The 25,210-nt window shown below is 51.9% G+C and overlaps 1 long non-coding RNA gene across 1 annotated transcript; it reads left to right on the plus strand.

Moving 5' to 3' along the window:
• Nucleotides 1-10,033: 10,033 nt before the first annotated feature.
• On the plus strand, nucleotides 10,034-12,009 carry LOC122227264. Its single transcript, XR_006205945.1, has 2 exons — nucleotides 10,034-10,385; nucleotides 11,691-12,009. It is a non-coding gene; the product is annotated as an uncharacterized LOC122227264 (long non-coding RNA).
• The last annotated feature ends 13,201 nt before the right edge of the window (nucleotides 12,010-25,210 follow it).

Below are 25,210 nucleotides of genomic sequence, written 5' to 3' on the forward strand. Positions count from 1 at the left end.
CCCAAGAACAGCAGGATCCCACGGGAGTGTGGAGTCCAAAGGTCAGGGAGGGGAATTGGCGGGACAGGAGTTGTGTTTCCAGAACAATCCCAAGACGATGTGAGGTGAACTGTGATGGAGGCAAGTGTGGAGACAGTGAAAGGTGACAGGGGCGTGGCCACCTTGGCTTCCAGGGAGCAGAACGGCTGGGGACACGAAAGGAGATGAGAATAAGCATCTACATGAGCCTGACATACATGTGGTCGCTCCACTGAGATTTTCCAAGCACCTACTCTACTCGGCCTTGTGCGCGGCACCAGGGCCCCGGTGACACATAGGGATGACCGAGCCACTGGCCTAGTGGGACAGAAGGAACAGGCACTTTTGTAATGCCTCAAGGAGGTCCGGCCCAAAGGGATACACCAGGAAGCTGCGGAAATCAGCGGTCTCTCTCATCTGGTGAGAAAGAAGACATGGGCCTTATGTCTCAGCCAGAGAGGTACCCATGCAAGCGAAAAACCCTTCGTGTGGGCACACGTCTGAGGGTTTTGGTGACAGGGCAGAGCAGCTGTTGTGGGATCCATCGAGGCAGACCCGGGCCTTACGGAACCTGGAGAGTCATCGGGCTCACTCTGCCCACACTCCCTGAGGAGCCCCATGGTCTTTGCTGGAATGTGATCCATCTTGAGCACTCCCAAATGGTGTCCTTCTGGCTGGGTGGCACACATATGCCCCTTATCTGGATGCCACGGCCGCCGTCTGGGACCAGGAACCTGCACAGCTCAGCCCAGTGGTCTCAGCTGCAGAAGGAGGCTCCCAGCAACTCTGCAAGGCAGAGATCTTCATCCCCACCCTGAAGCTCAGAGAGGTAAAGGCGTTTGCCCAAGACCACACAGCTCCTGAGTGGCAGCACCTGAGGAGGAATCACTGTGAGCAGAGGGCACTGCCCACCTGGATCTTCAGTCTGATGACAAAGACAAGTACCCCCAAGGGCCAGGTAGCCCCAAGGTGATACCTACGGTGAATGTCGGTTGAATGTTTACTCTGTGTCCACGGTAAAGATATAAAGCACTTCATACCTACTAGTTTATTTCATCTTTACAAAAACCCTATAAAGATGTATCAGCCCGTATAATGCTGTGTAACAAACAGCTACAAAAACCACTTTAAGGGGCGCCTGGGTGGCTCAGTCGGTTAAGCGTCCGACTTCAGCTCAGGTCACAATCTCGCGGTCTGTGAGTTCGAGCCCCTCGTTGGGCTCTGGGCTGATCGCTCGGAGCCTGGAGCCTGCTTCCAATTCTGTGTCTCCCTCTCTCTCTGCCCCTCCCCCGTTCATGCTCTGTCTCTGTCTCAAAAATAAATAAAACGTTAAAAAAAATAAAAATAAAAATAAAAATAAATTAAAAAATAAAAATAAAAATAAAAACTCACCTCCGGGGGTGCCTGGGTGGCTCAGTCAGTTGAGTGGCCAGCTCCCGACTTTGGCTCAGGTCACGATCTCACACCTCATGGTTTCGAGCCCCACATGGACTCTGCATTGACAGTGAGGAGCCTGCTTGGGATTCTCTCTCTCTCTCTACTCTCTCTGCCCCTCCCCTACTCCCTCTCTCTCTCTCTCTCTCTCTCTCTCAAAATAAATAAATAAGCTTAAAAACAAAATTAAAGAGAGAAAGAAAGAAAAACAAACTCACCTCCAGGACTATGCATTTACTGATCCCTGCCTGGCGTCCTCTGCCCCGGGTCCCTCGTGGCCAGCGCCTTCCCACATCCAGGCCTCTGCTTAATTGTCACTTCATCCTGTTGAACTTACATGCCCCCTCCCCAGCCCCCCGCCGCCCCAGGCCTCCTTCCCGCACACGGTCCTCGTATGTCTCCTTCAAGTGCACCACCACTGTCTGAAATCATCCCGTGACTGCTGATCGTTTCTTAGCTGCCTTCCCCTCTGGAGTGTCATGGCAAGGTGAGACCCTTGTCCCTACTTTTTCATGGTTGTATTCTTAGTCCCTAGAACAGTGTCTGACGCAGAGCAGGTGCAAGATACCTATGGGTTGGATCAATAAATGAATGAAAGAAGAAATGAATGAATTCCTGTGATCCCCAATCCTATCACACTGCCTAGAACATGATGGTTTCCAATAAATGCCGATTACGTGGACCAGAATCCTGGCTGGAAGCACAATTGCCTCAGAAGTTATCAGACATCAGGTGTGACGTTCATCCTGGAACAAGTTCTGCAGAACTATTTGGAAGAGTCAGTAAGACGGTCAAGGAGCTGTTTGTCCTGTTCAAAGAAGTACATTATTTTCTGGATTTTTCTATTCGCAAACCTATTGGCCTGGAAGCGCTTTAGTGGTCAAACAGGACCCCAGTCCCCTTTAACAGGGGAGCGAACTTGGGCTCAGAGTGAGGGGAAAGACTGCTGCAAGAATATACGCTGAATCGGAGGCAGGCTCAGGACAAGAACCCAGTTCTCCTGCCTCGTTCACAGTCGTTTCTGCAGCAGTCAGAAATGCTCTCATAATCTGTCTGTGGGCACATCAATCACAAGTTTCCCATGGGCATCCTAATTACGATGATAACCATTTTAAAGATAATAATGGCAAATGCTTTCGATCATCAGGGCAACCCTAGAAGGTAGGTACTATTATTATCCCCATTTTACAGATGAGGAAACTGAGGTCCAGAGAGGTGAAGTCGTTTGCCTACGGTCAAATAGTTTACAGACGGCCAAGATTTGAACACGGACAGTCTGGCAACATGCTCCGAAAGCTCTGGATTTGATAACATGTACGTCTCCGAAGTCCTAAGAAAGGACTACGATCCGGGGACAACACATTCAAAGTGAATGCCGCCATGTTTCCATGTTTCTAAGAACACAGACCAGGCGTGCTGTCTCTCCACTAACCAACAGATACCTGCTCCGGGTCCGTTGATGTGGGCATCACACACGCGGTTTGCCAAACTCTTGCTCTGACACAGAGCATTTAAAGACACTGAGAAGGGGCGCCTGGGTGGCTCAGTCGGTTGGGCGTCCGACTTCGGCTCAGGTCACGATCTCGCGATCCGTGAGTTCGAGCCCCACATTGGGCTCTGTGCTGACAGCTCAGAGCCTGGAGCCTGTTTCAGATTCTGTGTCTCCCTCTCTCTCTGACCCTCCCCCATTCATGCTCTGTCTCTCTCTGTCTCAAAAATGAATAAATGTTAAAAAAAAAATTTTTAAAAAAAGACACTGAGAATGTCTGTCTCTCTCAGGATCAGGACCAAAGACCCCTCTTCCGGATCCCAGTGCGGTCAGCCCCCGCAGTGTTCAGCCGCAGGGTGATGCGGCATCCTGAGCGCCTGCTAAATGGCCCACTCATGTGCAGCACGTGTCTCACTATTTCTGGGAAACCGACACACAAATGGGGAGGAAGGGGGTGGCAGGGGCCACAGTTCTTCAGCCTACAAAGATCTGTTTTGCTGACAGGGGATGGACGACAAAAGGACCAGCTTTCGCAGAGCTAAGAAGGCAGAAAGTCTTATCAGGGGACATCACAGCCTCAGTGCTAATGGGGGATGCCAAGTGTGAGGACCAAGGGCAAAACTCTGCACATCAAGCATCCTGACAACCTGTCCCAGCAGGAGGACCCCGGTGTGGTCCCGCCTTCTCTCATCTGGTGTTTTGTTTTTCAAGAAATTAAGGAGGCTCCTAACGTGAGTTCCCTGAAATTTCTCCATGCTATGGTTTCCAGCAAATATTATGTCTCTCTCACACTGGTACTTTCTTCCCTTTTCCTACAACCTTAAACGTCAAGTATCTCTTCTCTAGAAGCACTGAATTGAGATAAAGAGGATTAGGGGATATTTTGATTCCATTTAAAGATAGCTGGGAGCAAAAGGGAGTAAACAGACATGCTTAGAGGCCCATTTCACCTCACTTCTCCCTCCCGATCCTCCTTCCCACCCCCTCAGAGGTTGCCCTGACAGCTCCCGACACAGGGGGGGATGAATGCACCCTCCAGGGCCTGCCTTCTGGAACTCTAGTTCCCGCATTAACTGTCATTGGAAGCCAGTTACCATGAAAGGCTCTGATTTCCTGGTAAACTGGAGGGAGGAGCCTGGTGGGAAAAACAGCCTCGGAATGAGATTCCAGCAATAGCCCCTTCATAGAGACACCTCGGAATTCACGAGGGGCCCCTCGGAGCCACCCGAGAAGATACCACGCTCTGAATGGGTCAGTGGCAAGATGTTAAAACCAGCCGACAGGAGCTCAATAGAAACTTATACACTTTTAATGCAGAGCAACCAAGGCTGCTTAAATATTTACAAGTACAATCCATCACTTAAAGGGCCAGTTAAGGCTGCAGAGAGATAGTGGTCTTCTGGGATCTTCGTTACCAGGATTTAGTTATTGTCGCATCTTGTAGAAGCCCGGGGACCATTCTTATTCATAATAATGCTTTTCATCTATTGAACACTTACCCACCATGTACCGGCCACGTGATGCATGTTCCACATGTGAAGTCATTTCATCTCTACAATCATACGGACCAGTAACTATTTTACGTATGAGAATATACAGGTTGAGAGGCCAAGTGACATGCCCGAGGTCACACAGCAAGTAACTAGCGGAGGCAGAATCTAAACTCAAGTGCGTTCGATGCTAAAACCTACACTTGTGACTTTGGCTTTGGTGTGATGGAGCATATACACTCCCTCCTGCCGCCCCTGTAAATAAACAAAGAAGTGGGCAAGACTCATGAAACGGTTATTCCAGATAGTGGACAACAAGCAGTGAAGGACTGTGATCTCTGAGAGAAGGGAAGCAAATGAGGGGAGGCCTAAAAACACACCAGCTTTCAACCGGGAGGCGTTTGTCAGGCCACAGCACAAGCAGGGGGTAATGGAGCTAGAAAGGGGCAGTCTCACCGAGATGAAGAGGTAGATCTGAGTTTGGGGAGGTAGGGGTGGCTAGAACCTACCAGGGCAGTAGCAGAGAAGAGGGAGCTACACAGAGGGAGAATTCCAGAAACCTGCACCGATGGCCTCCTGAGTCTGTTTCTGGATACCAAGCTGAGCAGGAACAGAATGGAAGTCTACGCAGCCAAGCAGAGAATAACTTCGGAGCCCAAATCCCAGCATTCACAGCACTGTGCAACACCTGAGTCTGATAATCCGGCATAGAGAGACTCCACTGAACGTTTGGGATGATAAGGAGAGCCTTTTAAGGACAATGCCTTAGAAATGAGGTGAAATTAGCCCTCACGTAAAGGCTACTCTAGCCCATCATAACAAAGCTACGACACAAGCCCAAATAGATCAAACTGATTTTCAAGCAACCCGACTACCTGCCCAAAACAATTTCAATACTCTTTAAAGGAAGACAACAAAATCCAGAAACTCAGAAACAAAACCTTCAAAATGTCCAGCATGCAATCCTAAATTGCCAGACACACCAAAAAAAAACAAAAAACAAAAAACAAAAAACAAAAACGCAAAGATGTGACCCAAAACCACCAGGAGAAAAAGTTGCCAATAGGAACCAACTAAGAAATAGCAAATATGATAGAATTAGCAACGTAGAATTTTAAAATAACTGTCATATAACTCATCACCTAATAACTACAGAGAGAGGGAGAGAGAGAGAGAGAGAGAGAGAGTTCCCCCACTTAAGGGAGGGGGAAAAAACTGAAAAAACTAAGCATGGAGGAAAACAAACTATATATGTAAATAAGTTCACAACCTTAAAGTAAAACATGTACATGATGAAGAGAAAAATGAAGCCTATTAAAAAGAATCCAATGGAAGCAAAATGAAAATTTCACTAGGTGGGAACATTAGGAGAACAGACACTGCAGAAGAAAAGTTGAACATACATATAGAGCAGGAGGGACACCTGGATGGCTCAGTCAGTTGAGCATCAGACTCTTGATTTCAGCTCAGGTTTGTGGGTTTGAGCCCCATGTCGGTCTCTGTCTGCGTTGATAATGCAGAGCCTGCTTGGGATTCTCTCTCTCTCCCTCTCTCTCTGCCCCTTCCCTGCGTGTGCTCACTCTCTCTCAAAATAAACTTAAAACTAAAAGAGAGAGCAATAAAAGCTATCCAAACTGAAGCACTCGGAGAAAACAACTTATAAGAAAAAAAGGACTAGAGTTATCACTAACCAGTGGGACAGTGTAGACAAGTATCACTAACCAGTGGGACGGTGTAGAAAAGTCTACCCTAAACAACACCAACACACATTATAAATTGCTGGAAAAACAGTGATAGAGAACAGACAGAGCAGTAAGACACCTACTGTTCAGGGAACTAATATAAGACTGACCACAGACTGTGCGTCAGAAACAAACAAGCCAAAAAAACTAGGCAAATTCAGCATGACACCTGTGCAGAGACAATCAATCAATCAATCAATCAATCAATATTACATATCATCTTAGAATTCCATCTCCAGAGAAAATATCCTTCACCCATGAAGGCAAACTAAAAACTTTTTCAAACCAAAAACCAAAGAATGCTTTTGCTTCCAGACCTGCCCCTACAGCAAACGTTAACACAAGTCCTTCGGGTCAAATGAAAATGGTGGGACTTCCAGTCCCTTACTCCATCCCAACAAATAAAAAGCTGAACTGAAAAACCAATAACTTTTCTTAGACGTACAATACATGAGGACAAAAATAACAAAACGAAATGAAACGAAGTGGAATGAAATGGAATGGAATAGAATAGAATAGAATAAAATAAAATAAAATAAAATAAAATAAAATAAAATAAAATAAAATAAAATAAAATGGCTGAGGACATGGGGAAAACAACTACATCCAAGACTGGAGAGACAGACAGGCATGATAGGTCATCACAGCTTACCTGGGCAGGGACTCCTGGGTGGACACCATTATGGGAACCAGTGCCTCGGTAGGAAAACCTGAACAGTAATGTTGGAGGCTCAGTGTGGACAACTCCAAGGATGAAAATCTACAGGGGAACCCTGCCTTAGAAGGGCACCCACACTTTTGTGAGTTTTACCTCCAGGTGCTCAAACCAGGTTCTCACAGTGAATATTAGAAGTCCCCTCGTGCCTCTGGCAGGTGGAGGGGGGAAAGGAACCATCTTGAAATACACCAGAGAACTCTGCTCTTAACAAAAAGCCTGCCCTCCAGAAAAACTAAGCAGAGCTTCAGCTGCCCAACTCCCTCTGTTCGAGCGCTAGCCATCTTGTCCCCCCCATGAGGGGAGAGAAAAACTAAGAAACACTTGGGAAGTTCCCAGTCCAGAGGCACAAGCTCACTAACAGACTGAGCACTAACTGTGGACCTACAGAACCTTCCCCTCTCCCCACCCCTCGCCACTGCTTTCCCAAAGGCCAATTTCCAGCGGTTCCCTTTACCCAATACGTCACGCTGGACTGTCGAGAACAAAACCCAAGATACACTAAAAGGCAACAGCAGGATTTAAAGACACAGAACAAGCATCACAATAAGACAAGGCAGGGGGCTGCCTGGGTGGCTCGGTCAGTTAAGCATCCGACTTCGGCTCAGGTCATGACCTCACGGCTCGTGGGTTCGAGCCCCACACAGGGCTCTGTGCTGACAGCTCGGAGCCTGGAACCTGCTTCGGATGCTGTGCCTCCCTCTCTCTCTGCCCCTCCCCCCTGCTTGCGTTCTGTCTCTCTCTCTAAAATAAATGAACATTAAAAAAATAAAAAGAATGAGACATGGCAGGGATGTGGCAATTACCTGGCCAGGAATTGAAAACTATGGTTAACGCGCTAAGAGTTGTAGCAGACAAAAAAGACGGCACACAGGAGCAGGTGGCCAGTGGAAGCAGAGATAAAAATCCTAGGAAAGGACCCAAAAGAAATGCCAGGGATCCAAAACACTGAAATGAGATGCCTCTACTGGGCTTGTCCGCAGACTGGACACAGAGGAGGAAGGAAAGGGGTAACAAAGGAAGGCTAAGATTTACCAAATGAATGCAGAGCACTGGAAATGGTAAATATGTGAACGAACATAGAAGATACCTTTCTCATTTTTAGGATTCCCTTAAAAGGGTAGCCCTGCAAAGCCAAAAGTGATAGCAGTGTACTAGAGGATCTAGAACGTGGCGACCTAACGCAGTGGCAGAAAGGATAGCGTGAATGGCAGACGTGAAAGCCGACTGCTCTAAGGTGCTCGCGCTGTGTGTGATGTGGGGTGATAATCACTGGCAGATACGCTATATACTATTGAAAGTCACATATTGCAAACCATAGAGGTGCCCCTAAAAAATACATCCAAAAAGGTGGAATAATAGGAAACCCTTCACAAACGGCTTGTTGAAAGGTGTGTCTGATGACGTGGACCCAAAAGGCTTGTGAGCAGCACATGACGTCACAGCTTCCCGAATTGGAGGGCGGGGAGGGGAGAGGAACCCATGATTTTGCGTTGGCGTTTGGTCTGGTTACTGCCTAGTGCCCGCTCCGTGGCCCCTCTGGACTCCCACCCAGGCCTTTGCTCAGCAGAACACACGCTGTAGGTCAAACCCTGTGACCAGAGATGGTGTTTAGAAGAAACACCATTTCTCGAGAAATGAAGAAAAAACAAAAAAACCCACCACCTACCTCCGTGGGGTACAACTCGTGTTAGTTAGCATGGCTCAGAGAAAGCAGGGCCCCATCTATCTGTTCATGAAAAGCAGCATTTTAAGATTAAAGTCAATGCATTTTGGGGCGTCTGGGTGGCTCAGTTGGCTAAGCGACTTTGGCTCAGGTCATGATCTCTCTGTTCATGAGTTCGAGCCCCGCGTCGGGCTCTGTGCTGACAGCTCGGAGCCTGGAGCCTGTGTCGGATTCTGGGTCTCCCTCGCTCTCTGCCCCTCCCCCACTCACGCTCTGTCTCTCTCAAAAATAAACTTAAAACAAAATAATAATAAACTTAAAGCATTTCTATTCTACAGAAGCAGGTTAAGTGCGGCAGCTAGATGAACCTGACACTCTTGGTGGATGGGAATGTTCGATGGCAGGTGTCTATCACGTGCCTTTATAAGGGCCTTAGCAAGACGGACCTCATTATGTTTGGATTGGGGGTAGATTCCAACCCACCATTGCTCTGGCACATTATCGACTCCTCCATACACAGCCAGACGTGCTGTTAAATCCAAAACCACAGAGGAAAGGGTTCAGTTCCCAAGGAAACGGTGAAAGCTGAACAATGTAAAACTTTACAGGTAGGCCCGCATCAAATTCACCCTGATTTCCAGTAACACCTGGACGCCCCTTCCAATGGACGTCCAAAGAACCACAGAAGCTTCTGGTATCACCACATGGTTTTAATGGCCTTACACATCTGGTGAATCAAAACGAAACATCTCCCCTCTACATCTCATCCTTTTTTTCTTTTTTTTTTTTTTTTTCTAGATCCAGGTGAAATTGATTCTTCTTGGCATGGCAGAGTTTTCAGAGTCCACATTCCTTAAGCCCCCCCGTTAACAAGATCGCTCGCTAAGTTTGGCTGTTGGCCCATTCAGTCCGGTGCACAAAACGCCGCAGACTTAGTGCCCAGGCAACGTCTTCAGATGTTCTCCGAACCAGATCGGCCATGCTCAACACCGTCCGCGTCCGTAAAAGAGGGGGTGGAATTCGTAGATTTCGTGAGGACCTGTGGCTTCCTTTTGCCACGCTAGATACGCGGGGGCCATTAGGATGGGGTTGCGAAGGATGAGCTGGAAAGGTGAAAATGTTTTTCGGCCTGAGTTTCTCAACAGTGGAGGTGGAGAAGAAGGAAGAGCGACACCAGCACAACGCTGACCGTAGACTGGAGGGCGCACGCGCCTGACTTGGTGGTAGCGGCCGTGGCTGAGGCCTTGGTGGTGGTGGCGGCGGCGGCGGCCGCCGGCGCCGCGGTGGTTTCCTGGGAAGAAACCTCCTGGGGCAGGAGCAGCGCCAGAAGCAGCAGCCCCAGCTGCAGCCTCATCAACATCCCTCTTCTCATGTCCCCTGTGTCGCGCTTGGTGCTCAGGGGAACGAAGGATCCGGAGCTGCAGGTGGCTGCGGGCGAAATGGCGAGGGCGGTGCCGGCAGGGTCTTACTTAGGAGGGAGCGAGCGTCACAAAGCCTGTTGCGCCAAGGGCCTTCCAGCGCCAGCCAGCGTCACAAGGCCCGACCCCGAGGGCCCCGCCCCCTGGGCTCTGGGCTCCGCCCAAAGCCCGCCCCCCTCCGCCGCAGCCTCAGATGCCAGCAGGTGCTTCCCGCCCACGGGTGACCCCATTCCTTTGCTTTGGAAACAAAAACGTCCGTAACTTGTTGAGAGCGCCCGAGCCCCATGACTTAGAAATCTAAGGTTCCCCCTGTCTTCCAAGCAGCGTGTGATCCCTCCAGATCCTTCAAATTGGCCCATGTTTGTGGCTGGTCAGTAGCACAGAGCATGACCTCTGAGTTTTGTCCCCCCGAGGTAATCACTATTGATATGTGGCACGTTTCTAAACAGTATGCAGACATGCTTTCTTTCGCACAGCAGAGGGCCCCTACCCAGAATTTTGGCTTCACGTTTATAATGACCATTTTTCCGGTCACTTAAAATCTCTAAAAAAAAACAAAAACAAAAAACGTGATTTATTCAGTGTCTTGCAAAAATTGCCCACTGAGCTGTGCGCATGTGGAGAGTTTTAATCCTCTGGTTTTTACTCTTCTGGGTTTCTAGAGAAGAGAACACATCGCAGTGGTAGTCTTGGTCGTTTCCGGGTGATAAGATTTTTGTATCTTCCCACTTTTCTATCTTGGTTTTTCCTATGGAGGTTGAACTAGTAACTGGGGAGGCAGGATTTTTGTTTTGTTTTCTTGAAGAGTCGGGCTGGGGGACTTCAAGCTAGAAAAAGCCAAAGTGGAAATTGCTTTTAAAACAAACAGACACAAAAGATTATGACAGTGACCATTTTAAAAAATAATGAAAGGAAGTCCATGGTTCATAAAGGGCACTTGGAGTCTGAATGGGAAATGATCCCGTCTGCAGGCCTGGGACGAGGAAAAATAATCCATTCACTGCTGTTTGACATTTGGGGTGTGACTGGTAATAAGAAATTTACCAGAAGATTTGTAAACTTTTGGCCGGGATTCTCTCATCAGCCTGTAGAAAAACTTTAAAGTCACTCAATGCCCTGTCCTGTCCTTTGTGTTCAAGAATTCGAATATTTTTACATTCCAGAAAATTAAATATTTTCTTTACATTCCAGAAAATTAAAACCTACTTCCTCCTTGCTTTTTCTAAGTCACTACTTCCTGCCTCTTCAAGAACCTGTGTCTCTTTTTCTGAACGTTGGGGGTGGGGGGGGTGGGGAAGAGCAGCCTGAAGAATTCTTATTCCTTTTTGCCATTTGGGAGTTGAACCCACCCAAACTGGATCCCCTCCCCCCTGTCCCCACCTCATTTATTTTTTCCAAAAGTGATACAGAGGTGGTGGCAGACGTGGAGAAGGCTGGAGCCTCCCTGGGGGCTGGAGAGGCCACCACGTTTGGGCAGGTGCCTGTGTCCACTTTGGGCCACACATGGTCACGCAAGAGCTGAGAGCAGTGAGTCATTTAGGGTGTTTCAAGGACAAGGACCCTCATGGATGGATCTTTCCTCCCAACTTTTTTGATTCGAACAAACACGGCGAATCCCCCGGCCCACCCCAGCCTCATTCACTTTTCTGAGGGTTCAGTCGGAGCCGTGATACATGTTTTGGTAAAAGCAGAAACTTGTTCTTGTCTTTCTGTTCCAGCCGAACAGAAAGGCTAACCCGGGTGTGTCTGGAACTTTTCCTCCCTTCACACAAAGGTCCTCCATTGTGATGTGGAGAAATCATCTGTCATTGCCTAGCAACTGAAGCCCCTGTCTACACTTTGGGAGAACCCACCTGCCGGAGGCCGTCTTTCCCCATCTCCTCAGATGCTTGGATGCAGCCACGTTTCGAGTTTCCTGTTAATCAATCAGATGTCTCCAGCCCACACTTTGGAAAGAAAGTTCCTGACAACTTCTCTGCTACATTGGCCAGGTTGAGTTTGTGTTGTGTGAAATAAAAGCCTTGACTGACAGGTTAAGTTTTGCCTCCTCAAAAATTCGCCACCTTATTTAGGACTGAGTCAAACTGCCTCCCTCCCCAAAGAAGCCTTTTTCCGATTCCCAACAGCCAGAAATGAAGTCTCCCTTCATCCAGTCTGGGCTTGCCGCTCCCTGAGGGCGGTCACTTTATTTATTTTTAATTTTTTTAGCGCTTATTTATTTTTGAGAGAGAGAGAGAGAGAGAGAGCATGCGCGCACGCAAGTGGGGGAAGGGCAGAAAGAGAGGGAGACACAGAATCGGAAGCAGGCTGCAGGCCCCGAGCTGTCAGCACAGAGCCTGATGTGGGGCTAGAACTCACGAGCCATGAGATCATGACCTGAGCCAAAGTCGGATGTTCAACCAACTGAGCCACCCGGGCGCCCCGAGGGTAGTAACGTTAGAGCCGTCTCCTAGAATAATGGTTACAACCACGGACTCTGTTCAGTCCCCAGCTTTGCCACGAAGTGTGTCCTTGGGCAAGTTACTCAACCTCTCTGTGTCTCATCTGTAACATGGGGGGGAAAGAGCATGAACCTCACAGGACTGCTGCAAGGTTTATTCCAGGGGTCCACATAGAGCAAAGGGACAACGCCTGGCCTGTCACAAACACTCCGTGGGAGTTTCTATCACGTGACTCCATTCACACCACCACCACCATCACCTGTGGTCCCCAGGGGCAGGGGGAGGGGTGAAATGCTCCCCGCATTGTGTGACTCATCCCCTGCAGAGTGGGGACCGTCCTGAGCACCATCAGGACGTAACTGGCACATGGATGGATGACACCAGCAGTCAGTCCTCCCAGCTGCGTGTGTCCCCAGCCCTCTGGAGCCGGCGGCCTGCCCCCCAGGTGTGGAGGGAGCCTCTGGCAGACTCCTGGCCCGGCCAGCCTCTGCTGGCTCCCAACGCCCAGCTGTGTCCCCAGGCCTCTGAGGGCAGAAGCCGGGCTGGGTCCCCACCCCTCCCAGGACCCAGATCCCAGGGACCCGGGCGAGTGTCGGTCTCCACTGGGGGGAGTGGAGACCAGCTGGGAGCGAGGAGGGCTTTCTGCTCCCGGGCCACACAGGGAACCAGAATTCCCACCATCACTGGGGAATCTGGAGAAGGGAGCAGGGGTGGTGAGGGGCGAGGTCACGTAGGGCCAGGTTGGAGGTCCAGCGTTAAGATTCCCTGGAGCCTCGAAGGCGTCGCCCTGCCCACGCTCCACTCAGCCGGCCCCTCGTCCCTGGAGAGGGCAGGTCGTCGTCTGCCCCCCCAAGAATGCACAGACACCTCACCCCTTTGTCACAGCACCTGGAGGGAGGAAGCCGTGGGAATCCTCTCCTCTGTTGCTGCTTCTCAGGTGCTCGACTGGGTGACAGACGACTACGTCCGGGTGAGTCCCAGGCCTGTGAGACAGGAACATCCGCTGTCCCCTCCTCTGTGGCTAGGGTGTGTCACCAGAGGCTCCTCTGTGCCCGTCCTCCTTAGAAGCTGCCCCATGTGCCCCGGGCCCCATTTCACCTATTTCAGGGGCAGACCCCCCAGGTGGCCTCTTCTTGAAGGTTCCTAACTCCACTCCCATCAGGGGAGCCTGGACGCTGCCCCTCCAAGAGGCAGACCGGACCTGGGTCTAAAGGCAGCAGCCCTTACAGCCATCCGGTCCACCTTCCTTCCCCCCGTTTTTCAGAGGGGAAACTGAGGCTCAAAAAGGAGAAGGGGTCTCTCAAGGTGCCCCTGCAGTTTGGGGACAAGATGTCTCTTTTTCTCTCCCTCTCACTTCTCTACCTCCTTCCTTCTCCCCCACTTTTTCTTCTTGCTGTCTCGAATCTGGGTCTTGCCCAGTCACACGGGGGACCCTACTGTGTTGTGATCGCAAGGCCTTGGGAGTCGGGCAGACCTCGTTCCAATCCCAGTCCCACCGCCTCCCGGCCTTGTCATCCGATGGGGTCTCTGAGCTTGTTGGAGCCTCAGTTCCTCCTGGGGCCAATCCAAGAGCCTGCCGATAGAAGTCAGGGGAGGATGAAATGAGGGAACATGTGGAAAAGACTTAGCATGTGCCTGGACCTACTCTCATGGCCAAAGATGAGGCAAGGGGAGAGACAGACAGACAGACCATCAGAACAGAGCCAGAACCAGGCCTCCTGACTCCTCTGCCATGATGATTAAGTGGTGAGGAAGGACCTCCTGTGTGCCGGGCCCATCCTAGGTTGTGTTTACAGGACAAGCAAGGGGCTCCTGGGTGGCTCAGTCAGTTAAGCATCCGACTCTTGATCTCGGCTCAGGTCATGATCTCACGATTCGTGAGTTCGAGCCCCACATTGGGCTCTGCACGAACTGAGCCTGCTTCAGATTCTCTCTCTTCCTCTCTCTCTCTCTCTCTGTCCCTCCCTAGCTCGCACGCTCTCTGTGTCCCTCAAAATAAATAAACGTAAAAAAAAAAAGTCTTTAATAAACTAACTTAAAAAATAAAGGACAAGCAGACGTGACTGGGGGAACCTGGATCCTGTTTTTCTTGGCCAAAACAGAGTGCGCTGTGGGCTCCATGCACATCAGTGTTGGGGGTTTTTCTACCAGCTTGCAGAGAGGCGGGAAGCGGCATCCTGAGTTCTATGCGGCACGGCCGGCCTCTGGCTAGGGATGAATCCTGTGCTCCCACGAAGCCTGGCCCAGGCGCCATCAGCCCACCCACCATTGCCGTGTCCTAGAAGAGGAACCGGGGGAAGCGTGAAAGAGGTGAGGGTCTCAGGGGGTCAAAGAAGGCCTCTCGGAAGAAGTGGCATGTGAGCTGAGACAGTCATAGAATCCCAGGGCTGATTCTCCAGCCCAGCATCACCACCCAGAATCCTCCCCAGGTCAGGGGGTGATGCTTTCAGGTGACAGGAACACAGCAGAGTAGACACGACGTTGCGCTCAGTCTTAGAGCCTGAAGGGCTGTCGGGGGTGCCCTGGGGTCTGAGCAGAGAGCCCGAGTGAGGCCCGTCCGGAGGCGGGAGCCGCCAAGCTGCGAGCGACTGTCCGGCCACACCCCGTGTGATCAGATCGCCTGATTCTTTAGGCGAGAGGAAAATCGGATTTTTATGGGGGGATCCCCCAACTTTTAAACACTGAGCCTCCCCCCCCACCTCCTCCTTTCTCCCCCACCTTCCTTTCTTCTCTACTGTGAAGAGTGTTTATTTCCGGAAATCTTACCAAGCCTCTGCCATTTACACTTTGGAGTTAAATATTTTCCACTTCTCTTTCCCAGGGTGAGATTCTGCTGGGGTCCGTGCCTGCCTTTCTGGAGGCGACGTGCCGCGGCATCAGTGGCTTTTGTGAGCGAACCACAGCCTCCAGTATTCATTGAGCACCTGGTGTGTACCAAGCCTTCTCATGAACGATCGGTTTAGTCCGTTTCAGGACCCTGTGAGGTTGATGGTACCATCTGCTCCAGCCTGGTGGGTAAATCAAGGCTCTGAGAAGTCCAGAACTAAGTCCGGGGCCACACAGCAAGGAAGGGGCAGGAGAGGAACAAAGATTCGTATCTCTACCCAAGTCTATTCTTCCTCTACACCAGTAGTTCTCAGCCAAGGAGGGGATTCTGGTCACCCCCAGGGGACATTGGGCAAATTCTGGGGATATTTTCAATTGTTGTGACTCAGGGGCACTAATGGCACATAGTGGAGAGGGGCTGGGCATGCTGCAAAGCCTCCTATAATGCGTAGGAAAGCCCGCACCCCCCCCCCAAAAAAAATAATCTAGCCCAAATGTTCATAGGGCTGAATCTGAGAAACTTTGACCTAGGGGTTAAGGTCTGTGAGCTTGCTGGGGCCCCGAAGGATGTGCAGCATGTGGGCAGAGCAAGAATTCTTTTTAATGTTCTTATTTGTATTTTTGAGAGAGAGAGAGAGTGCAAGCAGGGGGCAGGAGCAGGGGGCGGGGAGGGGAGAGAGGGAGACACAGAATCCGAAGCAGGCTCCAGGCTCCGAGCTGTCAGCACGGAGCCCGACGCGGGGCTCGAACTCACGAACCGTGAGCTCTTGACCTGAGCCGAAGTCGGACGCTTAACCGACTGAGCCACCCAGGCGCCCCTAAGAACAAGAACTTAGAAGGGGCCGTTCCAGAAAGCGGCAACTTCAAGGAAGAAAAGGCACAAAGTTAGGAACAGCAGGTGTTTGAGGGAACAGTCAGTGGGGCTGCGGCGGAAAGTTCAGGTCTGGGAGCAGGAAGGGACCCTCTCCACTGCTGAGGCAGACTTGGCCTGTGCGGGCCTGGGCTCTTTGGCTGAACCCCTCTCACTGCAGCTGAGCTTAAAGGGAAATGCACTGGCTCATCTGAGTGGGCAGTCTGACGATGGACAGGCAGGGATGGGAGCGGAGCCTGATTCCAAAGGAAAAATTGCCGATCAGACGTAAAGAAAAGTGTTTTCATGCGACAGTCCATACTGAGAGCTTGTCGGCATGACCCGGGTCTAAGCAACAACAACAACAACAACTCTCTGGGTGGTTGTTATTATTATTGTTATTATTTCCAGTTTACGAATGAGGAAACTAGGGCTCAGAGAGGCTAAGTAACGTGCCCAGGGTCCTCCTGGAAGTCATTCATCACCTGCTGCTTGGAGGGAGCGAGAGGTTGCCGGGGCCTGGTGGCAGGAAGGCAGCGGTCGTTCTTTTCCCTGCAGGGTCGAGGGAGCAGCAGGCTCCCTCTTTCCCATTACTGCACAGCGGGAACTCCTGAAGTCTCACATCCCCGGGCCGGTGGCCAGGACACCCCTCTCCTCCTAGAGGGACTCAGCCTCACTGCCAGGCTGCGGTGTCTGATCCCGTCTCTTCAGATCCAAAGCCTCCCGTGGCTCCCCTCTGCCCCCTCTGCCTTTACCGCCCAGGGCTGGATTCTCAGCTTCCCGAGGCGCTCAGCCCCACCGCTGACCTGCGCCAGGAGCCTGCCCTGCCCCGCCCCCCTCTGCCCTGGCCCAGCCACTGAGCTCCGGGAGTTGCCTTTTTGAGGACAGGACGCTATTGCATGAGGCTGCCCGCCTGCCTTTCCTTCTTTCCTTCCTTCCTCCCTCCTTTCCTCCAGCGAACACCCAGCGAGCCCCATGCTTGAGGAGCACGTACACCAGACAGACCAAGGCCGGCCTCTCGGGGCTCATGGCCCGGCTGCACCCACAAAGAACGTTGCACGCCCACTGGGGCTCCTGTCCTTCCCTTCTGAACTTCCTCCTCCAGGTCCCATCTCGGCGATGGCCCTGCCAGGCACCGCCCACCTAGACCCCCGGGCCCCAAACCTGGGGTTCACCTGCACTCCTACCTTCTGCCTTGAAATCGATCACGAAGTCCTGTTGACTGGGAAGCCTGGACCCCCCCCTAAATGTTGCCCTCCCTGCCTGCCCTGCATGAGCTGAGCCTGCCCCCTCCTGGTCTCCTGGTTCCGGCCTCCCCCTCTCCAGGGCCAGAGGGCTCATCCTAATACAAATCTGACAGCAGGGTTGGGACCTTTTACCAACCACCAGAGCACTGGGGATCATTCACAAGCTCCTCCGTCGGGCACAGGGGCCGCTACAGTTCGGCTTCCACCCCCTTCCCCAGACCCAGCCTTTGCCTCTGTCGAGCAACAGGAATCCCTCTGCTCTGTTGAAGAGGTTCCGCAGGGAATCAGTCCCCCCAGCAACCTGCACCAGCCCCTCACACTCAGCACCCCCTTGTCAGCATCGTCAACCCCACATGCTTAGCGACACCACCACCACATTCGCCTCGGCACAGCGCCGCGAGGTCCTAGGGGAGCGGGGAGGGCGGTGAGGAGGCCGGGCAGTCGTGGGTTCGTATTCCGGCCCTGTTGCTTAGCGGCTGTGTGGACCAGGCAGGTCCCATCACCCCGAGTCTCAGGCTGTGTGTCTGTAAGTGGGGTCCTGAGGCCCAGCTCACGGGGCTGCCCTGAGGCTCTGTCGGGGCACTTGCTGGACAGTGGTCAGAGCGGGGCCTGGCCCTCAGTGACCTTCCACTAGTGGGAGCCGCTTTCCCGGGGGACAGGGACCCTCCCACTGCGGGGAGGGGACAAGAGGGGGCTGAGGAAGGGCGTGGGCTCAAAATATGGCCTTTCCAGAGAGGAGTTAAGACGGCGGAGATGTATGCAGACCCGAGGCTTCCCACATCTCTCAAACACAACTGTATTGAGGTCAGAATATTTGGAACACCCAGGAAAGCGATCTGTGGCATAGCAGAAGCATCTCGACAGTTTGAGGGAGACAGCTTGGCAGGTGCAAGGTGCATGAATAGTAGGAGTTCGGGGAGAGAAAAACAGCAGAGCTGCAGATAAGAGGGAGTCCCTTCCGCGGAGAGACACGAGGGGGAGAAAGAGAGAGGGGTCGAGATAGTGCGGCCTCAAAAAGCCCTCTGGACCACAGACCGGGGAGCGAGAAGTACTGAGTGTCCCAGTTCTTTTTTGCATATATGGTGTGGAGCTCAAACTCTAAGGTTTGGGAAGTGTACGATTTTCTCCAGAGCGGAGCTGAGGCGGGAGCCCCTGGGGAGGAGGGAGCCAGCCCCACAGGGCACAGTGCGGTGTAGCGATCTCCAGGTAGCACTGGGAGAGACCTGTCTCCTTCCTGGAGTACTTTTGGAAGAGGACTTATTGCCTCCCCAAGGACAAATGACCCTGCAGGCACTGGCCGACGGCCTTTCATCAGCAGCGTGAAAAGGCTTTACCACGGAGGAGGGGAGATCCACACTATGCCCTTAAGACTGTGGATTTTGAATCAAAATACGGCCTTTTCAGCTGGACTGCCACGCTACAGGTTTTGAAATTTGATTCAGAAAGAAGCAGAAAGACGCCACCGAGAGGGGAACACGTTAGGACAGGTGACGCGGGAGAGAACAGACCCTGTGCATTCTGTAAAGACATGGTTTGCATCTCTCCCAGGAGGATGTCCCCTAATGAAAGCAGCCCCGATGCTCACTGGGACGGTGGAGAGGAGGGAGCACCCGGTTCCCAGGAGGAAAGATGTCAGCAGTGATGTGGCCGCTCACTGTGAGTCCCACCTGTTCGGGGACACCACCCAGGGAAGAGAGTCTCACAGTGATCGCAGGGTGCCTGGAAGGAGCCAGAAGCCCCACTGACACCGACTTGCCGAGTGACCCAGGGGACGTCATTCAAGGACGCTGAGCCTCCTTCCTTACCTGCCTCCAGCAGCCACACTCACGCCCAACCTCCCTCCCGGGGCAGAAGGCCAAGGGCCACGGGGCAGCTGTGTGCCAGGGCAGAGGAAGAAGGGGCACCAGGACGTAGTGACGTGGCAATTACCTGGTGTTAGCTACAGGTGCACTGTGCCCCTGCGGGAGGCCGCAGCACCCAGGGCTCTCCTCCGACATCGCCCCCTCTAGGCAGCCTTCCTCCAGACGGTGACTCAGGGCCCAGGGAGGAGGGCGGCCTCTTCCCGCCTCTCAGGAGCTGGTGACCCCTACGCAGGACAAAGGGCGAGTCTGTGGGGTTGTTCAGTGGTGAAGTCAGTGAGGGGGGAGGGCAGGAGACTCACGGTTCAGCAGGGATCACCATTTCTCCACGCGGGGTCACTCATCGATCCCTCACAGCAAACCCACACCATCCCCATTCTGTGGATGAGGCAACTGAGGCTGGGGAGGGCCGCGGATGTCACACAGCAGGAGAGTGAGGAGGCAGGGCTCAAACTCAGACCTCCCGTCTCCGAAGCTGGTGCCCGGTTCAGCCTCGCACTGAAGGTCCTGATAAGGGGGCATCTCCCCTCCAGCCTGCGTGTTCCGTTAGGACAGCGGCTCCACTCCATGCACCCCTGTGTCCCTGTTGTGCTGGTTCCCAAGCTCCAGCCCCAAGATTCCCTGCGCCAGCCTCCCCTGGGGAGCTCTTTAAAGAGTCAGGTTCCTGGGCCCCTCCCACAGCTGCTGCGTCAGCGTTTCTCAAAGCATGGACTCCGGAGCCAGACAACCTGTGTCCAAATCCCAGCTCACTAACTGGGTGACACTTGGCAAATTACTTAACCAGCCTGGGCCTCAATTACTTGGCCTGTAAAATGGAGACATAATAATAATAACAACAATGGCAGACACATAAAATGTAAAATTCCAGCTGTGACAGATATTAGAAAAGGGAAGTGCGTGGTGCTATGTGGGAAAGCCAGGGAATGGGTAATTTAGCAGGACTCTGAATAATTTAACCAGGTGACGATGGGCAAAAGCAGCATTCTGGTAAAAGGTATAGCAGGTGCAAAGGCCCTGTGGTGGGAGATCAGCAAGGCAATAGGTGATAATAAAAGAAGGTAGGTACGGCTGGAGCAGATCAAACAAGGAAGGAATGAAAGTGAGACAAAGCAGGAAAGAGGCTGGGCTCAGGCCAGGCAGGTCCTTCAGGGCCACATTGAGAAATTTCTTCTTTATAGGACCAGCCACAGAAAGCCTTCAAAGGCATTTGGGCAGGGGAGTGTGGGCCTTGCACTCAGGCATGTCTCCCAGAACTTGCTCCACATCTGGGCAGGGACAAAGTTCGACAAGGTTGGGCTGAAGAAGGCACGCTGTCTAGATGTCCTGGTATTTATTCCAGACCTCGCTGAAGCCCTGAATCCTGACCGTGCCCACAGGACCCCACGGTGCGCTCAGGATCACTCTGTCCTCCATTGGTTACAAGGAGGGAGCTCAGGACTGAGCTTAAGGGGCCTCCCTTGGCCGTCAGGAAGCAGCCGGGCTCAAATATAATCTACAAGAGCCAATGAAAGCTTAGGAGCTATGACATATAGCAATGTAACGATCAGAGTGGCTGAGACCCAGGGTCCCCGTGGAGGTCACCATTTTGTCAAAAACAGTGAGTCTGTGACAAGCGTTGGCTCTGACAGCTCATCCCAACACTGCATGGCTTGTAGCGGGTGGCAGCGTTCTGATGGGGCAGCATGTCTGGGTCCCTGGGCAGAAATCTCCAAGGAGGACGAAGTAGATTCATCAGATGGCCTCATGTGACGGAAACACTGCTTTTGGACACCACCTCTATTTGCTCAAATCTGTGTGATCTACGCTTTGGTTCCCTGAATAAGCCACGCCCTCAGGGAGGGAGTGTGTTGGTCCCATAGCCTCTTGTCCTCACCAACTCCTGGGCAGACGGACTGCTTACAGACGGACTGTTACAGACGGGCTAGTTGACCTGGGATCAGGCTGGGACCCCAGGAGCAATAGGACGGAGGCCGTAAAGGGATCTGTCGCTCCAGGGAGTGGAGGGGAGAGGAGGGCAGCACCAGCTGCTGGTTACGGGTCATTTGCTCAAATGCTACACGACCGCGAAAGGCCTTTGCTTCTATGAACCCCACTTTCCTCCTGTGCACAATGGGAAAATGACAGCCTCCACCTCCCAAGTTGTCAAGAGGCTCAATGAGACGACCCATGAATCCCTCTCTATAGCACCTGGGGGGCAGCGAGCACCCAGTAAACATCAGCTTTTATTAGTGGCCAATGTCGATGTGGTCCATGTCTAAATGCTTCTGATGATTCCACTGGTCCCTGAATTTCCTGATGCCAGTTCAAGGAGCTTCAGGACTCATTATCGGAGATGGAGAAAACACCATCAGTGTGGATATGGCACCCTCAGGATCGAAGCTCTCTAAACTTGCAGGCTGGTTTCACTAGCTTAGAGCGTCCCAGAGCTAATGTTTATAACCAGAGGGCCAAATTAAGGCAAAACGAGAATCACATCAGTGTCAGGGCTGAGAAAGTTCACAGAAGCACAAAGGAGTCCCTGGGGAAGGAGGCAAGGAAAATGAGACAAAATGGATGCATCTTCTTCCCCCTCCCACTACCAACCCCCACCTCGATTCCCAGAACACAATGGCAGAGCCCACCTAATACCCCTCAGTGTATGTTCTTTGATAACAGAACCTCAAACGTCAGCTGGTAACGCCACTTCAAATAATAAAAGACTACATTTCCCGGCTTTCCCTGCAACAAGGTAAGGTCATGTGACTAAGTGCTGCCAATGGCATGTGAGCAGGAGCAGGGGCGCACATGCATGTGTACGCGAAACTTCCCAGGTCGTATCCTTTAAAGGGAAGTGTCCCCTCACATCCCCCTCCCTCTGACTGAAACGTGGACAGGGAGGTGAGGCAGACCTGATCAACGGATGGGATTAACACCTTAGAAGGGCAAAGCAACAAAATGGAAGGAGCTTGGTCCCCAACACACCGGAGCCATCACATGAGCCCCTGATGGCTAATACCAGGAGTTTACTAAGAAAGAACACATTTCCATCTTAACCCCTGATGCGTTGGGCTTTCTTAACCTTATCATAATGATAAATACTGATCAAGGCCCTCGGCAGCTTCACGCAGTAGCTGAGCTCTCAGGAAAACCTATGTCAAGGTCCCGTGTGTCAGCTCCCTCTTCCCGCAACACAAACTTCCCCAAACTTAGTGGCTTAAAGAACAATCTCTGATTTAGTTCACATTTCTGAGAATTAACGACTCGAGCTGGGCTCAGCCGGGCGGTTGTCTCCTTCTGCGGGCTGGTCTGGGGTTGGCCGGCTGCCTGCGGTGACAATGAGGCACCAGGGTTCCTCATCCTCCAGTAGGACCACCCCCGGGATTGTTCTCAGTAGGTTTCTGACCGGGTAACCACGTGGACACTGACGTCACTGCTTCCCCTGCCATCTATTGGCCCAAGTAAGTGGGGAGGAAAGAGACTCCACCTCCCGGGGGGAGGAGCCACGCAGGCCCGCGGGGCGGCCTCCTTGATATAACCCAGTCTTCCTGCCTCTGTCCTCAGGGCTCCTACACAGGAAACTCTACTTTTTACCATCCTGACTTCCCCCAGTGTTCTGTCTTTCCTGCTTGACTCTGAGCTCCATGAAGACAAAATTACTGTTTTCTCCACCGCAGTCTCAGCAGCGCCTTGCCCACTCAGAGCTAGACTTAACAACAGGGACTCCGTATAGGATTGCGAATGAGTGAATGAATGAATGAATGAGAGAGAGAGAGAGAGAAGGAGGGAGGGAGGAAGGAAAGAAAGAAAGAAACAGGTGCTGCTTAGCTGTGCCTCCCCCACTGCGGGCACAGACAATGGGCTGCGTTGGACCGTCGCTCAGGAACTTCCCTTTGCGCATCGGTGCTCCCACTCTCCTGCAAAGGTGCGTGGGGTCCCCCACCCGAGCTGGCGTTCCAGGGAGGCCACTTCCTGTCCCTGTGCCCTTGGGCAAGGCGCTCCACCTCGCCTGCCCTGGTACTTCATCTGTGAAATGGGGCTGTCATGAGGAGTGGGGGAGGTAACTTGGATGAAGCACGTGACACCCAGCCTGGGACCAGGGGAGCCTCAACCGTGTTAGTCCTCATTAGGGTTTAGAAGGACTCCGAGTCCCAGCGTGCCCTCCTCCAGTCCGGAGTCTCGCTGGGCAGATGGGAAATACTCACCGCAAAGGAATTTGGGGTCCCCTTTGGAGATGCCCCCTCTCACCCAGCCCAAAGATTCCCCAACTCAGCCCATTCACAGCTGCCTCAGATTTGGATTCAGCCGTCCCCAGAGCAGGGAAAGGGAGGGGAATTTACGGCACCACTGACAATTATGAACGGCTGGCTGGCCAGCCACCGCCCGTCACACCCACAGGAGAACCCTGGGGTGGGCGGCTCATGGACAGAGTCCTCCTTACTGCAGGGCAGGCTGGGCACCAGCCTAGTGGAGTCATCCAATAAACCCAACATTTAGAAAAGGAGGGTGTGTGGCGGGGGGGGGGGGGGGGGGGGGGGGGGGGGGGGGGGGGGGAGCTTCAGCAGACACTTTCCTGAAATGTAATGGTAATAAAAGAGAAAAATGGACGAGATCGCTCCAGATCACCAGCGCCAGAAAAGTAAATTTCTCTGCCCTGAATCAGGAAGCCAGTGGCAGAGGCACCTGCCCGGGTAATTCATCAGCCTCAAATCAATGGACTTCTCACGAGTCGCCTGCATATGTCTCCATCCAGGGTTCTCAGAACACCCCCATTTAGATTTTATCAAGACCATTTTTCTCTCTCATCCTCGATCAGGGAGGCAGGTGCCATACCGGGTGCCACAATTGAATACTGATTTACCAACAAGAACCCAGAGTTAAAAAAAAACCACTCTAATCAAGTGAACCAATTGTTCCCAACTGCCTGAGACCTCCCCAGGGCTTCAGTTTCCCTCATGAGTCACTGAACCGCTAATGTTACACTAGGCAAATGAGAGCCCAGCGTTGCGCTCATAGGGAAAAGGGCCGCGTTAGGCAGAAAATGCCTCCGTTTCCTCAACTGTTTAAATGGGGATAAGGGCATGGGATGAAGGAAGCGCTCATCTTTAAAATAAAACACTGCTTTCCTACCTAGAGGCAAAAGGATGGACTGAAAGACCATCAAGACGATGCAAAAAGACCATCTCTGAAGAACAGTGCAAAGAAAAAACCTAAGGCTAAGGGCTGAACAGACTTTGTACTGGCAAACCAACCCCACACAAGGTGTTGCTATAAGACTTCAAAGCCTAAGATGTGCTGAGGCTAACCAGAGCAACAAGTCAGTTCTACCCAGAACTTTTTCATGATAAAAAAAAAAAAAACACTCAAAAAGTAGGAAGAGGAAAAAAAGTAACTTAACATAACAAAAAAGTAACTTAACATTTGAAAAGCCCACAGCAAACATCCTACTCAATGGTGAAAGACTGAAAGCTTTTTCTTTAAGAGCAAGAAAAAGGCAAGGATGCCCACTCTTGCATTTATATTCAATAGAGTACTGAAAGTCGTAGCCGAGGCAATTAGGCAAGAAAAGGAAATAAAAGATCCCAAAGTTGCACGTGGAGGTTTATAGCAGCTTTATTCATAATTTCCAAAACTTACAAGCCGCCAAGATGTCCTTCAGTAGATAAATGGATAAGTAAACGGTGGTACGTGTAGACAACAGAATAGTATTCAGCACTGAAAAGAAATGGGCTATCAGGCCATGCAAAGACAGGGAGGAGCTTTAAATGCCTATCACCAAGTGAAAGAAACCAATTTCCAAAAGGGAAAAAAAAATAGATTAAAGGGAGAATCCCTCCCAGGGATTCAAACACACACACACACACACACATCAGAGACATAAGCAGGTTGGAAAATGGGGCAGATGACCCTGGACATGGGACTCATTAAGGGGAAGGTGTCTGCTCACTGGGGGACAAAATCCTAAAGGTGCCATCACTCTTCACCTGCCTTCTCAGGATGAACCTGGGACTTGCTGCCACCTGCTTTTGCTAATGGCTT

This window comes from Panthera leo, chromosome C1 (assembly GCF_018350215.1).
Source record: "Panthera leo isolate Ple1 chromosome C1, P.leo_Ple1_pat1.1, whole genome shotgun sequence".
NCBI lineage: Eukaryota > Metazoa > Chordata > Mammalia > Carnivora > Felidae > Panthera > Panthera leo.